Below are 15,267 nucleotides of genomic sequence, written 5' to 3' on the forward strand. Positions count from 1 at the left end.
CTTCAGGCATGTTGGATTGCCCTTTAGAGGTAGAGATTGCCGATGATCGATCGGTGCGAGCATCGGCAGTATTCAGGGATTGTGTCCTAAGGTTATTTGAGAAGCGCTATTTGGTGGATTTGGTTCCCATCCCATTGCGGGGGAACAAGGTGATTATAGGTATGGATTGGTTGAGCCCTAATGGGGCAGTGATAGATTGCGCACAATAGTTAGTGCGGATCAGGACCCCAAGTGGGGGAGAGTTGGTGATCCTCGGCGAGAGGCCACAGCGTCGACCTACAATATGTTCAGCAGCGAGAGCTAGGCGCTACCTTAAGCAGGGTTGCGCGGGATACGTCGCGTATGTTATGGATACCCGGGATGCGGGTAAGACGATGATGAGCGAGGCTCCAGTGGTGAGAGACTACGCTGATGTGTTCCCGGAGGAGCTTCCTGGAATACCTCCGGAGCGTCTGGTAGAGTTCAAGATCGACCTAGTTCCTGGTGCGGCTCCGATAGCCAAGGCACCATATCGGTTGGCTCCTCCCGAGATGCAGGAGTTGTCTACGCAGCTACAGGAGCTGCTAGACAAGGGATTTATTCGACCGAGCAGTTCACCCTGGGGAGCCCCGATCCTGTTTCTGAAGAAGAAGGATGGGTCGCATCGGATGTGTATAGATTACCGGGAGCTGAATAAGGTAACGGTGAAGAACCGTTACCCATTCCCGAGGATTGATGACCTTTTTGATCAGTTACAGGGAGCATCTTGGTTCTCCAAGATCGATTTGCGTTCAGGTTATCATCATATGAGGGTCAGAGAGGAGGATGTACAGAAGACCGCGTTTCGGACGCACTATGGTCATTATGAGTTCGTGGTGATGCCGTTTGGGCTCACCAACGCTCTTGCCACGTTCATGGACCTCATGAACCACGTGTGTAGACCGATGCTAGATCGGTCTGTGATAGTTTTCATTGATGACATCTTGGTTTATTCCAAGACGCAGGAGGAGCACGAGAACCACCTGAGAGAGGTTTTGGAGACCTTGAGGAGGGAGAGCTTGTACGCCAAGTTCTCCAAATGTGAGTTTTGGTTGTGCGAGATGCAGTTTCTTGGGCACCTCGTCAACCAGAGCGGGATATCAGTAGACCCGGGCAACGTGGAGGCCGTGATGAGATGGGAGGTTCCGAAGTCTCCATCCGAGATTCGGAGTTTCCTAGGATTAGCAGGCTATTATCGGAGATTCATTCAGGATTTCTCCAAGATAGTCGTACCCCTGACACGGTTGGCTAGGAAAGTCGTGGTCTTTCGATGGGGGCCTGAGCAGCAGGCAGCGTTCAAGATTCTGAGATAGAGATTGTGCGAGGTGCCAATCTTAGCCCTACCCGAGGGCGTAGAGGATTTTGTGGTATATTTGTTGGGTTTTGAGCAATCTAACACTTCCTAAGTGTGCATGCAACCCTAATAAACCTTGGATCTATGTTTGTCTAAATACATGCAAAATGATAATTTTCCAAGTTTCATAACCTATCTAACATGGCATGGGGAACATTTCAACATAAAAGAGTTAGAAGAGATTACATACCTTTTTGATGAGTTTGGTTCTTAAGGAGCTTGAGGGCCAAGCACTAATAGTGTGAATGCCTCAAATGGAATCACAAAACACCACAAACTCTTGGAAAACTTTGAGAGAGAATACACACTTGTATTTTCGGCCACACACAAGCACACACACACTAGTTCACTAGTTACCCCTTCGGGGCCATTTCATGCAACATAAGCATGCTTATATAGTGTACATGATTAGGGTGAAACCCTAATAACCCATGACTTTTCCTTTCCAATGATCCATGGGTTAAAAGCTCCATGGATCATCCATGGACTTCCATATAAGCCTAGCCCATTAACAAATGAGTGTTAGCCCACACCATATAAAACCAATAGCCCATAATCTAATTAGTCTTCCTTTTAATCTCTAAATTAATTCATAATTAATTTAAGACTAATACTAATTAAATAACATAACTTCATATTAATATATTATAACTTATAATATATTAATAAACATATGTGTATAACTCTCATAAAATTATCCATAAATAGTTCGGGTGAGATGCAACCCAAATGGACCATGCCGGGTCGGGTCAAGTATATACCAAATAAGTTATGGACTTAGACACCTTATCCAACAGACTCCTACTTGGATAAGTCTAATAACTGTATTTGCCTATATAACTTCAGGAACCAACCAGCAATCGTAGCTCTCGAAAACTCTGTTGAACTATGAAGCACCATTTTAGATAAGTGATCGTATAATCCTCTGTTCTCATGATATCAGCCGGACAAATACATGGAACAACGTCGTACTTATTGTCCAGCAGTTTGTTTCCCGATTTCCGATTTGTTTGACAAAGAACTTAATCGAACACATCAATTTTAGTTCTGACCGGCAGGTACATAGGTCACAACAAAATCATCAAGGGGCCCAAATATCGCTTCTATTTCTAGAAGGAACAGATAAACTTCGACTCATATGCTTGTTCTACTACTTGTTGAATTGTACACAAAGGCACGTTTTATAACATCAAGTTACTGATGCGTTTACGTGCAATCAATGCACAACCAACTTATAGGTAACAACTCATATCTCTAGGTTTGAAGATTTATATGATATTACCGTCTCACGATCACTCGAGATAAATTCCATGAAGTGATACAAGTGAGCGTGGGTTTATTCCAATACTCATAACTTATGAGCACTCATGAATCTTGTAGCAACCATTGCTATGACTAAACCCATTCAGCCATCTACAAACTCGATTCATGACAGTCTTGATTCATACCTACTTCCAACATATGAACGACTGTGGAGTGTTTAAATAACTTAGTCATTCGGAAAGAATAACCTAGCTATTTTGGAAGTCAAAACATGCAAAGTGAAACACAATAATAATCGAATCCAATATGGTCTCAGAACCCTTTTGAATATAAATAGAACCACCTTTTATTTATCACCATATTGATTACACATTATTCATTATATAATGTTTCAAACAATCAACTTAAGACTTGAATAAAAACAACAATCGTCCCATGCTCCTAGCATGTACACTTTGTTTTTCTAACCAATAGTTATGCCATACTCCAAGTATGCACACTATGTTTGTCTATGATCCTTACATTGTGATGTAGATCAATTGAACATGATTCCATTGATACTCATTTCACAATCCCAAATCCTTATTGTAAATGTGAGAATCCCCGATTCTTATCATTTACCAAAAAATTTGTTAGATTTTAAACTTTTATGCAATGTTCCTCTTGTAATGATTATGCACAAAGTCACCAAAACCTTGTCACCAGTCATTACAGAGTATTCCAAAGAAGGTCAACCTCTATGGAACGAAAGTCTCATATTCAAAGTACATTGCTTTGAACATCCTTCTTGCATTAAGGTTTTCTAATCTTACATAGATTGAATAATTTCCACCTATGGAGACATTTCCATAGTCCCATTTTGACTATCACTTCCGAACAAGAGTTACTTCTTTTCAGAACATGTCAATACGGTCCTTTCTGACAACTTACATCATACTTCCAACTTTCCCTGAGCAACCAATCTTTGGCGAGCCTCAGATTGTCCTCGACAATTGCTTAATCATTTTAGTCATATCCAGTTCTAGACTTTTCCCTTCTCAATGCCTTAAGCATTTGGAAAATTTAGAAAAGATGAATATTATAGCACATGCAATCGATCCTATATCCGAAGCATATGGGACACGATTCATGATGTTTGACATAAAGACATGATACTAGACCAGTCTTTTGCTACAATATTTTTATTTTCCATGTTTTCAAAATTTAACTATGAAGAGGGATGCCGTAATCATAATCGAATTTTGAAAACGCAATATATATAGAATTTCTTCAAGTTGAACCATTCCAACATAAAATTCATATATATATATATATATATATATATATATATATATATATATATATATATATATATATTCTTGACTAAAGATGATTAAAATCTCAATCTAAGCTTTAGAATTGAAATGAAGTATAATTTCCTCTCCCTTAATTATAGCAAAACAATTTTTCAACCCCTGCAACTTCACGAATTGAAACTTTGTTTTCTATAATTAACATTGCTAACTTGCAACACTAAACGTAATAATCATGCTCCCACTAACATGATGATTATCAGCATAACACTTATGCTCCCACTAGCTCTGACATATTTCCAGAAATCTGCTGGACTTCTGAAATTTAGATTTATACACCCTTTCTTAGACAGCTCACATGTGTGTCTAAACAATTTTCAGAACTATGAAAAGGGATACCGTAATCATAGTCTCAATTGCTTAGGCATTTGCCATTTCTCACAAGTCCATGTTAGTGTGCCGGTGAACCACACGCGCTCCACTAACGACTTTTGAAAATGCAAACAACACAATTGATATCTACGTAAAATCTACTTAGTGAAAGCGTTTCCTCACCATCATTTTCATGAATCGGAGAGAAACCTTATGACACTTAGATTTTATAGTGTATGAGTTCCTATCCATGTGAATTTGTCAAAACCATAATCACAAGATAAGATTAGTGACAAATTCAGCCTTACATGGATTAAACTTGTTCAATCTTAGTTTCTTGTCACCTCGGTAGTACAAGGCCCACCAATGCTTCCAAGTTGAACTTTGATAACTCACATGCAAATTCAACTTATTTGAAGTAGGTACAGAAACAAGAATTATGTCAACACGATAGGTTGCAAACCTTAAGTCGTGTGCTAGTGATAAATTACAGGTTTTACTCTTGATTAAATCTTGAAACTCTTTCAGGATCTTTAAGGCTCTCACTGTCCCCTTGACATATAAGTTTCCCCAGTCAAGAACCATTCCTTGACAAAACAAATATTCAAGGGATAGTGCGGATTCTTATCAAGACTAACACTTCACACAATTGGTCTTAGTTGGTCTTTGTCTCATCCAAGACATCACAACTTACCAATCTCAAATGTACAAGAGTAGAAAACATTTTGCTCTTACAATTGACTAGTGTTAATAAATCTTCCTTTATGTCACTCAAGGTTACAATCTTGGAGTATGACTCTAAGAATTGTTTTGGAACGAAGTATGACTCATCTTCTTGATTTTAACCAATCCAACAATTCATGACCTCTCTTCTTAGCCATAACAATGCACTAAGACGTCCTTAGAGTATGAATTTGTGATATGGTTTCATAATCATTAAGATGATCATGAAATACGATACTAAAGTACTCTCCCATCCTTTCAGATTTGAGAAACTTTTATCTTTCTGCCTAATTTGATTCTTCTCATTTGTTTTGTCATACATTGTAACCTTTCCAATGTTACAGAATTATACTTAACCTTATAAGTATAATCATATTTACTAATCTTTAGTAAATCATGAAAAATCAATCTTTGTGGTGGACCTTGACCAGCGCACACCCAGTGTACCTAATTCCTTAGTCCTTCAATTGACTCACATATACATGTGATCAAAGAATTAGTCTTAATTTTCAAAGATGAAAATTCTCATTCATCATACAATACAACTTGTATGATTCCAAGTTTCTATCCAATTGAAACTTGGGTGATGAAAAACTTTCTTCATTTGGTAAATTCAGACACTACCACAAATGAAAGAATAAAATCCACTTTCCAATATTGTTATTACTGGAAACATATAAGCAACAATTTTCCACAGATGTCATTGTAAGGATATTTTTAAAATAAATAAAATTAAAACCCTTTTTTTTCTTTTATTTTAAAACTTTGCGGAAAAACTTATCCTTACAATCCACATGAAAACTTTGTTGTTATCTATTCATAAGCAATATATTATAACTCTTAAGCAACAGCTCAAAATTCTGATTACCGAACCATGCGATCGAAACTCACCTTCGCAATCAGAGTCAACATATACTTACTTTAAGCTTCCTATTTGATTCTTAAAACATCAGCATGTGACCCATTCACATTATGTAATAATAATCTCCAAATAGGAACTTAATAGAGTTAGATAGTGGACTTTACCCGAAGTAGAGTCAAACCTCTTGACTTGATCAACCTTATGACCTTTCAGGTGAATAGGGCAGCTTCGCAACCAATTCCCTTTCCTTTGGCAACAAAACACATGGACCCTTTGGTAATGGCACATGAGACTATCTCAGAATTTGCCTTTCTCTTTACCATTTGGTCAACCGAGTTGACTATGGCCAATCCCTTTCCATTGGGAAGAGAAATCTTTTTGTAGATATCCAATGCTACCATTGTCAATGTCCATGTAGACTTGGGAAGTTGTTCTTTTAATCAAATTTGCTTTACTGGTGTTCCAAATCATTGCTGATTCCACAACACCAAGCAAATAGATAATATCATTAAGGGTCATGTCATAGTAGTCCCAAAGAGACTCACTATGTTACTAAGAAAGTGATTAAACATCCAACTTTCACGGGACTTTGACACCCAACTCTCCCGGCTTGTCAATATGTGACTTTATCTCCAAGATGTGAGCACACATAGACTATGCTTGCCAATAGGGATTGAGTGACTTTAAACTTTTCAAGAACTTGTGGGTGAGGGAGAATAATTGGAGGAGGTAGAGGAAGTGAAGCATGATGTTGAGGGACACCATCTTCAAGAGATTTGGGAAGATCATAGTTGTCTGAACCAGACATCTATAATGGGAGAAAATCAAGTTAGTTGATTCAAAGTCCTTAATATAACACCCAATATGAAATATTAAGGCTAGGACCCAACACAATATTTTATAATTTGGAAGAGGGATGCCGTAATCCAAGCTATAAAATATTTGAAGGTAGGCGAATGACGATTCACCAATTTCCACCATGAAAAACGAAATAATTTATTAGGTTTTAATTGGATTTGAAATTCCTAGATCTTTTGAGATTCATTGAACCTTTCAATGGCATGTTTCAATCTCGAGTGTGCCCTCTCAAATTTTGTGACTGGGATGCCGAGGATCACAAAACAAGGTGTGAATAACCATACCAATTCACTTGGTACCCTTAATATTATCACCTAATCAATGTGCCGGTTAACCACACACGCTCCATTGATCTATGACAAACATTAAGTCACCCTTCGTGATCCTTACTAGTCCAAGTTAGTGTGCCGGTTAACCACACACGCTCCACCAACGACTTGGTAAGGTACAAAGTGTGAATTCCATGGGCTAGCACCAAATTCACATTTTTCCTAAAGTAACTAAGATTGGGAATTAAATAAAAAATATTTAGTTACTTTATAATAATCATTATACTTTTAATGAGGATTTAAAGTCATTGTCCTACCCGTTCGGCTAACGACCCTCCACCGATCAAGCAAGCGGTGGGTGAGAGTGGACACCCATTAAGTCGCCATTTTATAGGCAACAACCTTATACCCACCTTATAGACCGGCTTCGTGAATGAGGCCTACTAATGGTAAAACGACTTGTTCTTATACATATATATATATATATATATATATATATATATATATATATATATATATAATAATTAACCATTAATGTTATAAATAGTATAAGTGTTGAATTTTAACTTTTAAAATTCTAAGTGTTGGAATTAAAGTTTATTAAAGTGTGTGAAACTTTTCCAAATTCCAAAACTTGAGGGCAAGTTTTGAAACTATTCAAAACTAATTAATTCCATGATTTATGTGTTTAAAGTAGTTTTAATCCAAAAACTCTTCAAGTTCCATAACTTGAGGACAAGTTATGGAAGACTTTAAACTAATAAAAGAATTACTTTTCTTTATTTTATAACTTATGGATTTAATTAAGGTTGCACTTTATTTATATATTTATTAATGAAGTGACTCTTGAACCTCCATAACTTAAGGACAAGACTCTTCATCTTTTGTAACCATCCAAAACTTTTCATTTCATAACTTATGAATTAAAGGTTCATAAAAATGAAGACTCTTCATTTTCATGTAACTTATGTGTTTAAATGTGTGTTAAAGAAAAGTGACCTTTGGATATCCATAACTTGAGGACAAATTATGGACTCCATTAAAACACATAAATGACCAAGAATTAATTCTAAACAATTCAGCAAATAATTCCTATCATCTTCTAAATTCATAAGAACATGAACATGATCATCAAAATTTTAAGAATTATATGAACACATAAAAACATGGAATTTTGATATATGCTATTGTAAATGGATTAGAACAACCATTACACCAACTAAAACAAGTTTTAAAACATCAAAACAGTTTAGGGTAATGTTTCTAGTCCATTTCCAGCAGCAAAAGTCGAAATTCTGCATTCTGATCATTCTACTCGCCGAGTGCACGAACCTACTCGCCGAGTAGGATGAATTTTGCCTTGAACTCGGCGAGTCCCCCCATGGACTCGGCGAGTCCATCGGCCAGACAGCAACAATTTCAACTTTTTTCACTATTTTGCATCAAGTATCAAACAAGCAAGCCTAGGCTCTGATACCACTGTTGGGTTTTGAGCAATCTAACACTTCCTAAGTGTGCATGCAACCCTAATAAACCTTGGATCTATGTTTGTCTAAATACATGCAAAATGATAATTTTCCAAGTTTCATAACCTATCTAACATGGCATGGGGAACATTTCAACATAAAAGAGTTAGAAGAGATTACATACCTTTTTGATGAGTTTGGTTCTTAAGGAGTTTGAGGGCCAAGCACCAATAGTGTGAATGCCTCAAATGGAATCACAAAACACCACAAACTCTTGGAAAACTTTGAGAGAGAATACACACTTGTATTTTCGGCCACACACAAGCACACACACTAGTTCACTAGTTACCCCTTCGGGGCCATTTCATGCAACATAAGCATGCTTATATAGTGTACATGATTAGGGTGAAACCCTAATAACCCATGACTTTTCCTTTCCAAGGATCCATGGGTTAAAAGCTCCATGGATCATCCATGGACTTCCATATAAGCCTAGCCCATTAACAAATGAGTGTTAGCCCACACCATATAAAACCAATAGCCCATAATCTAATTAGTCTTCCTTTTAATCTCTAAATTAATTCATAATTAATTTAAGACTAATACTAATTAAATAACATAACTTCATATTAATATATTATAACTTATAATATATTAATAAGCATATGTGTATAACTCTCATAAAATTATCCATAAATAGTTCGGGTGAGATGCAACCCAAATGGACCATGCCGGGTCGGGTCAAGTATATACCAAATAAGTTATGGACTTAGACACCTTATCCAACAATATTGTGATGCGTCCATCTCGGGCTTAGGCGCGGTATTGATGTAGAGGGGTCATGTCATTGCTTATGCCTCGAGGCAGCTGAAGCCTCATGAGGCGAACTACCCGACACATGATTTAAAGTTGGGGGCGGTGGTCTTTGCCCTCAAGATTTGGAGGCATTACCTCTACGGGGTTTGATGTACCATTTACACGGACCACAAGAGTTTGAGGTACCTCATGGATTAGCCGAATCTGAACATGAGGCAGCGTCGGTGGTTGGACGTGGTGAAAGATTATGATTGCGATATCCTTTACCACCCGGGGAGGGCCAACATGGTGGCTGATGCGCTTAGCCGTAAGGCGGCACCGATCAGGGATGTGTGTATGAGGATGACGGTGGTGACACCACTGTTAGAGCAGATTCGGGAAGCCCAGCAGGAGGCTATGAAGGAGGAACATCGGAAGAGTAAGCGAATAGTGGGTCAAGTCACCTCCTTTGATTATGATAGTCGAGGGTTGCTGACACTACACCGTAGGGTGTGGGTGCCGTATCACGGAGGCGTGCGCCAAATCTTGATGGAGGAGGCGCACAAATCCCGATTCTCTATTCATCCAGGGGCGACGAAGATGTATCGGGATCTTCGTCTAGACTATTGGTGGACCTGCATGAAGCGGGATGTGGCCTGGTACGTCAAGCGATGTTTGACCTGCAGGAAGGTCAAGGCCGAGCATCAGAGACCGCACGACAAGATGTAGCCGTTAGATATCCCGTTATGGAAATGGGAAGATATTACGATGGATTTTATCACGAAGCTTCCCCGGACGGCGCGAGGAGTGGATTCGATTTGGTTCATCGTGGATCGGTTGACCAAGAGTGCCCATTTTATTCCGATTCAGGAGAGTGTCTCAGCCGAAAAGCTGGCTGATATCTATATCAGGGAGATAGTGGCACAACATGGGGTGCCAGTGTCAGTGATATCAGATCGTGATGTACGGTTCACTTCCAGGTTTTGGAAGAGGTTTCATGATGAGTTGGGCACTCGTTTGCATTTCAGCACCGCCTTTCACTCGCAGACGGATGGTCAGAGCGAGCGGACCATCCAGACATTGGAGGATATGTTGTGGGCATGCGTATTAGACTTCGGTGGTAGTTGGGATACCTATCTTCCTTTGGCTGAGTTCTCATACAACAACAGCTACCACGCGAGTATTGACCGTCCCCCATTCGAGATGTTGTATGGACGGAGGTGCAGGACCCCGATATGTTGGGGTGAAGTTGGCCAGAGGGTCATGGGGAGCACCGAGGTGGTGCTCAAGACGACCGAGAGGATCCAGCAGGCTTCAGACTGCACAGAGTCGGCAGAAAAGTTACGCCGACAAGCGTCGATCAGACCTGGAATTCCAGGTCGGGGATATGGTTCTCTTGAAAGTGTCGCCTTGGAAAGGCGTCATTCGATTCAGGAAGTGGGGCAAGTTGGGCCCGAGATAAATTGGTTTGTTCAGGGTTTTAGCCCGGGTGGGCAAGGTGGCATATAGGCTGGATCTGCCAGCCGAGCTCAGTCAAATCCACAACATCTCCCATGTCTCCCAGCTGCGGAAGTGCCTCGTGGATGATTCAGTGGTGGTGCCGTTAGAGGATATACAGGTCGATGACAGCCTGAATTACATTGAGCGCCCAGTCGCAATCCTCGACCGGAAGTCAAAGGATCTAAGGAACAAGAGGGTGGAATTAGTGTAGGTGCAGTGGTAGCACCAAAAGGGGTCAGAGTGGACTTGGGAGTAGGTGGAAGAAATGATGGAGCATTACCCCGAGCTGTTTCAGGATCGAGCAGCAGACTTCGAGGATGAAGTCTAAAATAAGTGGGGGAGATTTTTAGCACCTGGTTCCTGGTACGTAAAATTTATCTTAGTGTTTTTCATTTTTAGCCTTGGACTCGGCGAGTTATAGGTCCGACTCGCCGAGTAGAGACGGGATCCGGAACACGTTTAAGTTGGCGACTCAGCGAGTCTCCGCTGTCTGATGAAACCCTAAATTTCAAGGGTTTGCACCCTATTTAAACCCTCTTATCCGCCCCCAAGCTCGCCCCCTTCACCCTCAAAGCTCTATACTTCGTTCAAGCCTTGTTCCTTGTGAGATTGAAGCATTTTGGTGTGTTCTCTTGAAGATTTTGAGAGGGAAGGAGAGTAGATCAAGAAGAGAAGAAGGAGGCCAGGCATATTTGTGTTATCTCAGTGATTTCCTTGAGGTATAACTTAGTTTCCCTCTGTTTTCATGCCTATTGTCCCTTGTAGCTCCATGAAAGTCCTTCTTGAGCCTTTCCCCAAGCTTGTTTGTGTTTTAGGGGTCGTAATAAGTTGTTTAGCCTCTAGATCTAGGCATGATTGAGCTCCAGGAGCTTGGATCTACTGCCTTTATGGAGCCATATTGCATGAAAGCCCTAGATATACTCTTTTGGTTCATTTTGAGCCCTAAAACCCTCATGGGTGATTATTTACATGTAAAGTTGGAAACTTTACGTGTTAATCAGGACCTAGAAACCCAGATCTATGAATGACATGAGTTGGATTCAAGCAGAATCGCGTGTATAGTATCTGCATGTGTTAGACTCGGCGAGGATACTTATACTTCGTTTCAAATCTAAAGGTTTAGATTGAATGGTTTAATAGAGCTTAGTCTTCGACATATATGAATGTCATGTTGAAATGATTCAACATAGCAAATTCGATATATGGAAATATTATTGCAAGAGACTGATCATAAATCAGGTCTTTATGTAAGACATTATGAATCAAGTCTCATATGCTTTGGATGTAGGATCGATTGCATATGATATAATATTCGCTTGTTCTGATTTTTCAAATGCCTTGGGCATTGCCACGAAAATGGACTAGAACTTTGTGTGACTAGAGTTGAACAACTGTCAAGAACATTCTAAGGTTATACCAAAGGATTGGTTGTTGTTATGACTAATCGTGTTGCGTCTTAGGGCTTTTTGTGTATATCCGGATTGGGCCTGTCCATTCGTGATTATCTTTTAGGGTTAGACTATATATATGCATGCATGTATGCATTATGTTTTACACGTCTTATAAATTACGCTTGAGTTTTGTAACCCTAAACACCTCTACAGTCGAAGTTATTAATCGAGCTCCTCTGAGGTGTTGAAGCATTAATCATACAGCGTATTCAAATCATATTCTTATTCACTTTAGGTTCTTTCTTGTTTGCGTACTTAGAATTAATCGATCCTGATAGAACTTTGTTCTAACAATTGGTATCAGAGCAGGAGTTTGTGTGATCAATACGCATTTCTTCTGTATTCAGAATTCCTTAGGGTTTCCGGTTTTATCGTATATATAACAAGTCGTCTTCTTGGTTTCAAAGGAAACTTTATTTTAGATAAAACCCTAATCTCGAGTTTAAAAGTCTGATTCTAAAAACTCAACATGTCTCACGATGATTCGCAAACAAATCCCATTAACATCTCAAACAACATTGGATCTACAAATAGGACACCCATACTCTATACTCAAGACTATGAAGTATGGTCACTTCACTTTGAAGACTACGTGATAGGTTCTGAAGATCATGGCTATCTCATCTGGGAAGCCATCACTCTTGGACCGTTTGTTCATTCGGGAATGAACACTATTGTCAAGACTCAGCAGGAGTACAACAAGTTGGTGGCAGATGAACAGAAGATGCCACAGGATGAGAAAGACAAATTGCTATGTAATGTGAAAGCCATGCGAATGATAAGATTTGCCTTGCAATCTGACACCTTTCGGTTAGTTGGTTCATGCACGACTACTAAACAAATATGGGACAGACTGAAAGAACTCTATTCAACTGATGAAGATCTGGAACTCTCAACTCAAACCTTGTTACTGTCAGAATTTGGAGCTTTCAAACAGAAACCGGAGGAGAAACTCGTACAGACGTTCGATCGGTTCAATCATCTTCTCAGCAGAATGGTCAAGCATGGAATAGAAAGAAAGTTAATTGAGAAAAAGGTGACTTTCATGAACAGACTAAGAACCGAATGGATGGCTGTGGTCTCTATCGTAAAAGCGCATGAGCAGTTCAAATCTTACTCGCTTGCAAAACTTGTGGGAATCCTTAAGTCCCATGAAATTGAAGTAACCAAAGAAGTGAAAGTGGTCTCTGGTATGGGATCACTGGCTCTTATATCAAAAGGAAAAGGTGTTGCAGAAGAAGAAGAAGAGTCGGATATATCTGAATATGACCTTACAAGCGAAGAATATGCTATGATGGTCACCAATCCAAAGAAGTTTGCTAGAAGAAAATTTCCTGTCAACAAGAACCGAAACTGGCAAGGAAGTTATAGTTCCGAGAAAGCAAAGGATGAAGCAAAGATTACCTCTCAAAAGACTGAAGGCAAGAATGACAGCAAACTTGCAGGAGACTCGGGATACGACTGCAACTATTGCCATGACAAGAACCACTTTGCAAAGGATTGTATGTTAAGGAAATTGGGTGAGAAGAGAGACGGGGAAGATGATGAGGCATACTACATGCGAAAGCTGGAAGAGATCAAGAACAAGAAGACAACTAACGGCGCAAAAGGAACGATGAATGCTTTAATTGTACAGGAAAAGGCTAATGAAGATGAGTTTGGTGGCGTAGAAGTGTGGTCAACCAACTCTGAGGATGAAGAAGTAAGAAAGCCTACTCATGGAAGGGCTTATGTGGCAAAGGAAGCAAGTTCGGCCGGGAAGTGCTTCATGGTCACCGTTGGATCATCAACCGAAAGTGCAGATAAGGAACCGAACCTGAATGAAGACAAATGTTTCGCGACAAAGCCTGTCAGTGAGCAGATCAATGACTACGATCGGTTGATCAAAAAGGTACAAACCATCCTCGAATCTCTTAAAATTCCATTAAAAAATTATGAAGTAGAATTAAACAAATTAAAATTTAAATTCTCTATCTTAAGTGGTAACCCGCTTAGCGAATTCTAACCTAACTGAACAACTCAGCAGGGTGTCTTCAAAGAGTGAGGAGAGAAGGATGTGGATCGAGTTGAAGGAGGCGGAGTTAGTTAAAGCTAGGGACGAAAGTTTTTATTTGCAAAAAGACAATTTGAAAATTTTGAAACAAAGAAATGTTTTTTGTTTAATTGCTAAGCATTTATACACATATATAGCTCAATTGCATTTAAACTGTGAGATAGGAAAGAAAATCCATAAGATGATTTTACCTTTTCTTGAATTCAAGGAAGATGAAGTAATATCAGAATGCGAATCAGTAGTATCATCAGAAGAGACGTCCATGTCATACAAAATTGGTCTGGACAAAATCGAAACCTTCATAGACTCAAAAGAACACAAATGCATGTTAAAAGACATTCTAGATGAAAATGACAAATTAAAAATTAAATCGGACACTATTCACTCATTTGATCAATCCAATGCCAGACTAACCTCTGAAAGCAAAATAGACTTAGACAACGCATCTGAATTTGATGAGATGAGTGAGATATCTGTAGAAGATGTAGTTGATTGCTCTGAGTTTATGAAGAGCGAAACTGAGAATGATAAACCATTAATCTCAGAAGATTCGGTTGAATTTGCTCGTTTAACAAAGGATAAGGAAAGGAAGCTTAAAGAAAAAGCTGTGATTTATCAAAAGGTTCAAACCGTGCCAAATCAAGTGTATGCAACTGAAGGAGTTACTCATAGACAAACAGAAGAACTAAGAGTCTTGGTAGAAAAAGATAATGCAGAAGGATGCGAAGAGTTCTTCTGGTCGGCTCCCATAGATAATGCAGACGAAACTGTGGGCTTATATGAGCAGACCTCCTGGAAAGTTAAAGGAAGATATGTTGTTGAACCCTTAAATAAACCCTCAAGTTCTGACAAACCAAGCACGAGTGGAACCAAGGACATTCCTATAGAACAGAGAGAAGAACCGAAAGCTCAAGTCAAAACAACCGAAACCCAAAGAAAGAAGCAAAAGGCAAGCTTCAATATGCACAAATCGCAGAAGGAACTAGATGAG

This window comes from Lactuca serriola, chromosome 9, assembly GCF_051521515.1.
Source record: "Lactuca serriola cultivar US96UC23 chromosome 9, Lser_US96UC23_V15, whole genome shotgun sequence".
NCBI classification, from domain to species: Eukaryota; Viridiplantae; Streptophyta; class Magnoliopsida; order Asterales; family Asteraceae; genus Lactuca; species Lactuca serriola.